The 6869-nt window shown below is 39.2% G+C and overlaps 1 long non-coding RNA gene and 1 pseudogene across 1 annotated transcript; both read right to left on the bottom strand.

Moving 5' to 3' along the window:
• Window positions 1-2686: 2686 nt before the first annotated feature.
• Window positions 2687-3280, bottom strand: LOC139421979 (uncharacterized). Its single transcript, XR_011635692.1, has 3 exons — window positions 3199-3280; window positions 2889-3009; window positions 2687-2783 (listed from the first exon to the last, which is right to left on the bottom strand). It is a non-coding gene; the product is annotated as an uncharacterized lncRNA (long non-coding RNA).
• A 1216-nt stretch (window positions 3281-4496) lies between these two features.
• Window positions 4497-5421, bottom strand: LOC139422444 (olfactory receptor 4E2-like; annotated as a pseudogene).
• Between the last annotated feature and the right edge of the window lie 1448 nt (window positions 5422-6869).

The raw sequence follows: 6869 nt of genomic DNA, 5'->3' as shown, positions 1-6869 counted from the left end.
CCATAAGGCACTACAGAGGGTAGTGCGTATGGCCCAGTACATCACTGGGGCCAAGCTTCCTGCCATCCAGGATCTACATACTAGGCGGTGTCAGAGGAAACCCCCAAAAATTGTCAAAGACTCCAGTCACCCAAGTCATATAGACTGTTCTCTCTGCTACCGCACAGCAAGCGGTACCGGAGTGCCAAGTCTAGGACCAAAAGACTCCTTAACAGCTTCTACCCCCAGGCGATAAGACTGCTGAACAATTAATAAAATGGCCACCAAGACTATTTACATTGACCCTCCCCCCATTTGTTTTTACAATGCTGCTACTCGCTGTTTATTATTTATACATAGTCACTCTACCCTTACCTACATGTACAAATTACCTTGACTAACCTGTACCCCCACACATTGACTCGGTACCGGTACCCCCTGTATATTCAAACCAGCGACCTTTCGGTTACTGACCCAACGCTTTTAACTGATAGGCATCATACTTTGATCTGCTGTCATCCAAATATGTCTCACGAGTGGCGCAGCGGTCTAAGGCACTGCATCGCAGTGCTACACACATCACTACAGACCCTGGTTTGATCCCAGGCTGTATCACAGCCAGCTGTGATCGGAAGTCCCATAGGGCTGTGCACAATTGGTGCAGCGCCGTCTGGGTTAGGGGAGGGTTTGGCCGGGGTAGGCTGTCATTGTAAAAAATGATTGGTTCTTAACTGACTCGCCTAGTTAAATAAAGGTTAAATAAAAAAATATCATTCAATTTCATGAAAAACATGATTTTGACTGTTCATTACCTTTAAATTTGGCAGATGCAATCTGGGCCTGGGTAGGGTAGGACCAGAATGTCGCGGGCATGGGTATGGATTCAAATTAATGCCCATGCAGGGCTCTAAGGGAAGGTAAGTGTGGAGACCTGGAGGTCCAGGGAGAAAGCTGGACGCTCAGGCCCAGTTTTACTGTGTGTGTGTTGCAAATGTATTTTTCTGCATTTGGTGCATGTGTACTGTGTTTATTGCCCATTCATAATCACTTTACCTCTACCTACATGTACATATTACCTCAATTACCTTGACTAACCTGTGCCCCCGCACATTGACTCTGACCCGGTACTCCCTGTACATAGCTTACCTACTGTTATTTTATTGATGCTCCTTAATTATTATTAATATTATTTTTGTATTTTTTTTTACCTCAGTTTATTTACACTTTTATTTTCTTAAAACTGCATTTTTGGTTTAAGGCTTGTAAGTAAGCATTTCACTGTAATGTCTATTGTATAGACGCATTCAGCGCATGTGACAAATACAATTTGATTTGATTCAAGGGTCAGCCCATGCATGAGTTGACTTGAGGTAGAATATGAGGTCATTGCTGGCAAGTATTTTGATAAAATGTCATGTTGTAGCCTATGCCTAGGCCTCGCTAAAGGTAAAGGCTTAACTATCTTGCAAGTTCACGCACATCAGAACCACTGGGGGAATTTAGACAGGTGAATAATGTTGCAAGTGTAAGGGTGGGGAATTAGCTCGCTGGTTTAGGGTCATGAACCCTAAATGCTATCTAACTGGCTAATGGACAGCCCCTCTGCATTAGGTACTTGAACCACACCCCAGCGCTGGACACATGTAATAAGCTGTAGCAGCCTCCAGACCAGCAGTAGGCTATCATCAGCTACATAGGGATTCAATCCTAAAGGGGCCGTGAAAACCTGTAAGTAAGAGACCTAGGGCTTCAACCTTTAAACACATGGCACTGGCAACTGGAAGGTGTTGGTGGAGTGGAAGAAGGGATTCGAGGCACCAGGAGTTTAAAGTCCTACTCCAGTCTCTTTTTCACCTAATTTATGACCTGATTTACTTAATAAGAGGCACATCTCAATAGGTGGTCCAGTTGCCTCATGACATTATGGCACAAGTGGGGGGAGGTTTGCTCCTCAAGTAAGGGGGGAGGCCGATGACATCAGCGGGCACCATCAGACCAACTCCTTGAATGCCCTACTCCTTGAAGTTTGCAGTCTAAAAAACACAAATTTGTGCAAAACATATGTTTTTACTCTTTAATGTGTGTACACTGATGTATTTATACTTGGGATATCGCTTAACAGGAAATGTTCAATAATCTCCGGAGGACGTCTTTAAGTTTATTGTTTTTATTTATTTATTTATTGCACCAAAGAGCAAAAAGGCAAAAATCCTGCAGGAACGTTGTACAAGAGACACTGAAAAAAAAATCTTGCAGTAACAAAAGCCCAGAAAGGCTACCACACCAAAGAGTGAGCATAAACCTGGTCCTGTATATAGCCATGTTATTGTTATGTAATTTTCTTATCTTACTTATTATATTTTTTTTAACTTTTACTCTATTTAGTAAATATTTTCTTAACTTTATGTCTGCATTGTTGGTTAAGGGTTGTATGTAAGCATTTCACGGTAAGGTGTACACGTTGTATTCGGCACATGTTACAAATACAATTGCATTTGTGGGCAGGATGCAGCCAAACTTTTTTTTCTTTTTTACTCAGTACTGCCAATTTGATTACATTAACCCCTGCAGTTGAAGGTGTTACAAATGGAAAAGTGCAACAAATAAATATACAGGTAGTTAGATACACAGCTAAGTCATGGAAGGCAGTCCACAGAATCCCAATATCAGGTGGAGGGACATAAGAAGAAAATACCATAAACTGTGATGGAGGTGATGTCTTTATTCACATATGTCCCATGTGTTAATGATCAGAACTGATCTAGGAACTACTCAGTTGTCATAAGAAATGAGAAACACAGCACCTGAAAATAAAATAATGGATTAGTAAATCCACTTATTCCAAAGGAAAGTGTGTCCCATTATGTAGTACATTTACTTGATGTGGAACTGTTGAAATATAAACTTACAAGAATCCCTTTCCACAGCCAAGTGGTCCAAAGAACATCTCTGTTGGTAGGCAAACTTTTCGACAGACTCCACTCAGGGTGGGGCAAGAGAAGGGAAATGATGCAGCCTCATTCTGCACAACTATAGTTAGAACCAAAAGGAGTACAAATTGGAATCAATAAAACAATAAACTTAAGAAAAACATATTGCATATACTGTATTACAAGCAACTTAGATGTAACTATTGAATGCCAATGCATTCATATCACCATTTAATTTAGAAGTGCTATTTTCATTAGGCATGTAAACACAAATTAAATCCAGACTTACTATTAAGTGATAGGAAAACCAGGAGCACCAGGAAGAGCACACGTTGACAAGACATTCTAGCTGCTGAAGAGGATTATGTTACTACTCCGTCTTTAACACAGAACTGAACTTTAGTCGTGGCCTGTTTTGTATGTTGGTCTTGAGGGAGGAGTGACTTTAATAAGGAACGCTATGGTCACTGTGAGAAAAGCTCAGGATGGAATTATGTGATGTCTGAATAGACATACTGTTCCTAATCACATTTAGTAAAACTGCTTCCCTGTAAAGAGTAGGCTACTCATGATGCAGTAGCATCACAGGACAGGAGCTCGAGAGCAAAAATTGTTTTCACCTGATCTAAAAAATGCTTTAGTCCATATGTTAACAATTTCCAGGGAATGTTTTTCTCTCTGTGAGAGGCAGCAATGTTAGCCTGAAATCACACGTATCTTCAATGTATGTTGTTTATATCAAATATACTTATTCTATATTTGCAGAACATATATAGTCTCATAAGTCTTTGACCTCTGCTGTCTGCCCTTTTAGGCCATGTTTTTCAATGGCAGTGAGAGACCTTCAAACTTCTACATACTGTAGGTGAGGTTTTTTTGCATCGCTGAAATTTGCATAATGCATAACATTATCACATTACAGTAAACCTCCATAAATGTTCGCTGCCTTCTGATGGATCACATAGTTAAGGTTTGTAAAGACATGCCTGTATGGAAGGTAGGACTACTAGGGCCGCATTGTACTAGTTCTGCTTCTTGAGCTGTTCTTATGGTTTGAGGTTTTCTCTTGGGTTTGAGTCGTTCGGGTTTGGCCGGGTAGGCCGTCATTGTAAATAAGAATTTGTTCTTAACTGACTTGTCTAGTTAAATAAAGGTTCACTTAGCAACCAGCATGTCTTAGCATCTAGCTTTTGTTTTTATCAACTCAGTTTTCTTTTTACATGGGCTGATAAATAGATCCTGTGTTCCTTACACAGTAAGTGGAAACAGAGCAAAATGTATTATTGAATAAAACAAATTCCCCTACTAAATATGCATCCAGAATGTACCATTTAAATTTGTTATTAAATTTGCAGTGCTGTACAAGCTGACTCTTTACAAGAATACTTCAGATTAGAGGTAGAATAGCTCAACTAAGTTCACTCCATTACTCATTTCAATCCATGTTTTTTGGCGGTGTTATTTTAGCTCTGATTCTATTGTTTTAACAGCTTAACTAATGGTGTGAGGGAGAAACAGAAAACAAAGAATAGAACTAATAAGCAATAACCAATTCATGTTTAATGATCAATATAACACTACAAGTATTTAACTCTGTATCTGCTGAAAAAGTTTTTTTATCTGTGTCCTGATAGGAGTTAGTTTGACACCATATATAATGGGGTTGATAAATGGAGGGATGACAATAATAGCAACCGACATGAGCTTTCCTAATACCTTTGGACCATCCCTGGATCCAAACAGAGAGTCCATAGCATCAAATATTGTTAAAATAATAAAGTTGACAATGGCTATAAAATGAGGCAAACAAGTAGACATAAATTTGTGTTGATTTTTTTGGGAATGCCAACAAGCAACAATAATTTTGACATATGAGAAAATAAGAAATGCTACCAGTAAATTAAACCACACAAAGAAAGACCCATTGACAATATGTTTAACAATGTCCTCTTGGCAAGCAAGTCTTTCTATCAATGCCCAGTTTTGACAAAAGAGTCGGTCTATGTGTGATACACAAAGAGGATACCTGAGCATTATTGAAATGGACACTCCTGTTGTACCACAGGGAAACAGCCAAATGAAAATGAGCAACTTGCAGATGGTTACTCTTGTCATGACAGTTTGATAATGCAGAGGTCTACATATTGCCAGGGAACCTGTCAAGAGCCATCACAGTTAAATTAGTAAATTCACATAAGGAATATGTCATGATCACAAATATCTGGAGAACACAATTACTGAGTGAGATCATATTTGATCCTGTCAGTGTATACAAGAATGCAGGGTAGAAACCAGTGGATCCATACAGCCCGTTAATGCACAAGTTACACAAGAAAATATACATGGGCTCATGGAGAGTTCTGTGTAAAATTATAATCACAATCAAGGTCAAATTAAGAACAATTGTCAAAATAAATCCCAGGAGGGTAAAAACAAATATTATTAATCTATTTGTCCAAGATTCATCCAGCCCTGAAAATGTGAACATTATTATCGATGATATGTTGTCCATATCTCCCTCAATTTCAATGTTGATGTTTGATGCTGAAATAAAAAAGATTAGCATGTTTCAATCATAGCATTGTTTAAAAGAAATTAAACAAATCACAGGTAGATTGCCATAATGACTTTAGTTGACCTGAAATAACGTTATTTCATTAACTTCATTAGCAATACAAAACAAATTAAAATCATACTGCATTTCACAGAATTTCAATACTACATTTATCTCTCTATACCTTTTGTACTTGCCTTTCACAGTGGTTTCCCTAACTGGCTTGATGACAGATGAGTGTGCTTGCATTTATATTACCTCTTCAAGAGGGAGGGTTCCCCAAGTCACCCCTAATTCATTCTCTTAAAAAAATATACATAATTAATTGCTACTGTGAGAAAAGAGGGAATTGATTAATCCTTAAGTAAACTACTTGTTGATCATAACATTGTTGCATTCATAACTCGTAGCCCTCCTCAAGTTGGGAACATTGAGTTTGACCCTGATGAGAACAAGACCACAGTTATGTGGTCTCGAGTGGCCACGAGATCAAGACTGACAAGATCAAGTACATCCACATCCTACTGTGACTCCAATGACCAAATGAGCAAAATGCATATTTAAGACACATAATACATAATCCTATCATTTATGTTACGCTGTTTGGCTGAATAGAGGTTATAGTTCACTTTTTTGCACCTTACACTTAGAATTAGGGGTGACTCAGGGAACCCTGGACATTCTCAATGAACCCTGGATTTCCCTGAAGAACCATTGCAGTCAATGTACCTTTGGTTGGTTGAGGGGTTCTTGTAGTAACCTTTCATTTTTCAATGTAGCGAAGGGTACCTGGAGGAACCTTTTTGCTGGCGTGTGCGGAGCACTTTCAATTTCGCCATTGGATTTGTTGCGCTGCCAGACTCAGAAAAATCCTACAATGTGATTTTCTGGATTTTTGTTCTCATTTTGTCTGTCATAGTTGAAGTGTACCTATGATGAAAATGACAGGCCTCTCTCATCTTTTTAAGTAGGAGAACTTGCACAATTGGTGGCTGACTAAATACTTTTTTGCCCCATTGTACATATGATATGAGTAATGTAGGGTATGTAAACATTATATTAAGTAGCACTGTTTAAAGTGGCTAGTGGTATATTTTACATCAATTTCCATCAATACCCATTATTAAAGTGGCTTGAGTCAGTGTGTTGGCAGCAGCCACTCAATGTTAGCGATGGCTGTTTAACAGTCTGATGGCCTTGAGATAGAAGCTGTTTTTCAGTCTCTCGGTCCCTGCTTTGATGCACCTGTACTGACCTCGCCTTCTGGATGATAGTGGGGTGAACAGGCAGTGGCTCGGGTGGTTGTTGTCCTTGATGATCTTTATGGCCTTCCTGTGACATCGGGTGGTGTAGGTGTACTGGAGGGCAGGTAGTTTGCCCCCGGTGATGCGTTGTACAGACCTCAC

Source organism: Oncorhynchus clarkii, chromosome 12, assembly GCF_045791955.1.
Source record: "Oncorhynchus clarkii lewisi isolate Uvic-CL-2024 chromosome 12, UVic_Ocla_1.0, whole genome shotgun sequence".
NCBI lineage: Eukaryota > Metazoa > Chordata > Actinopteri > Salmoniformes > Salmonidae > Oncorhynchus > Oncorhynchus clarkii.
Note: the sequence above shows the minus strand (reverse complement) of the source record. Positions and strands in the feature narration are given on the sequence as shown.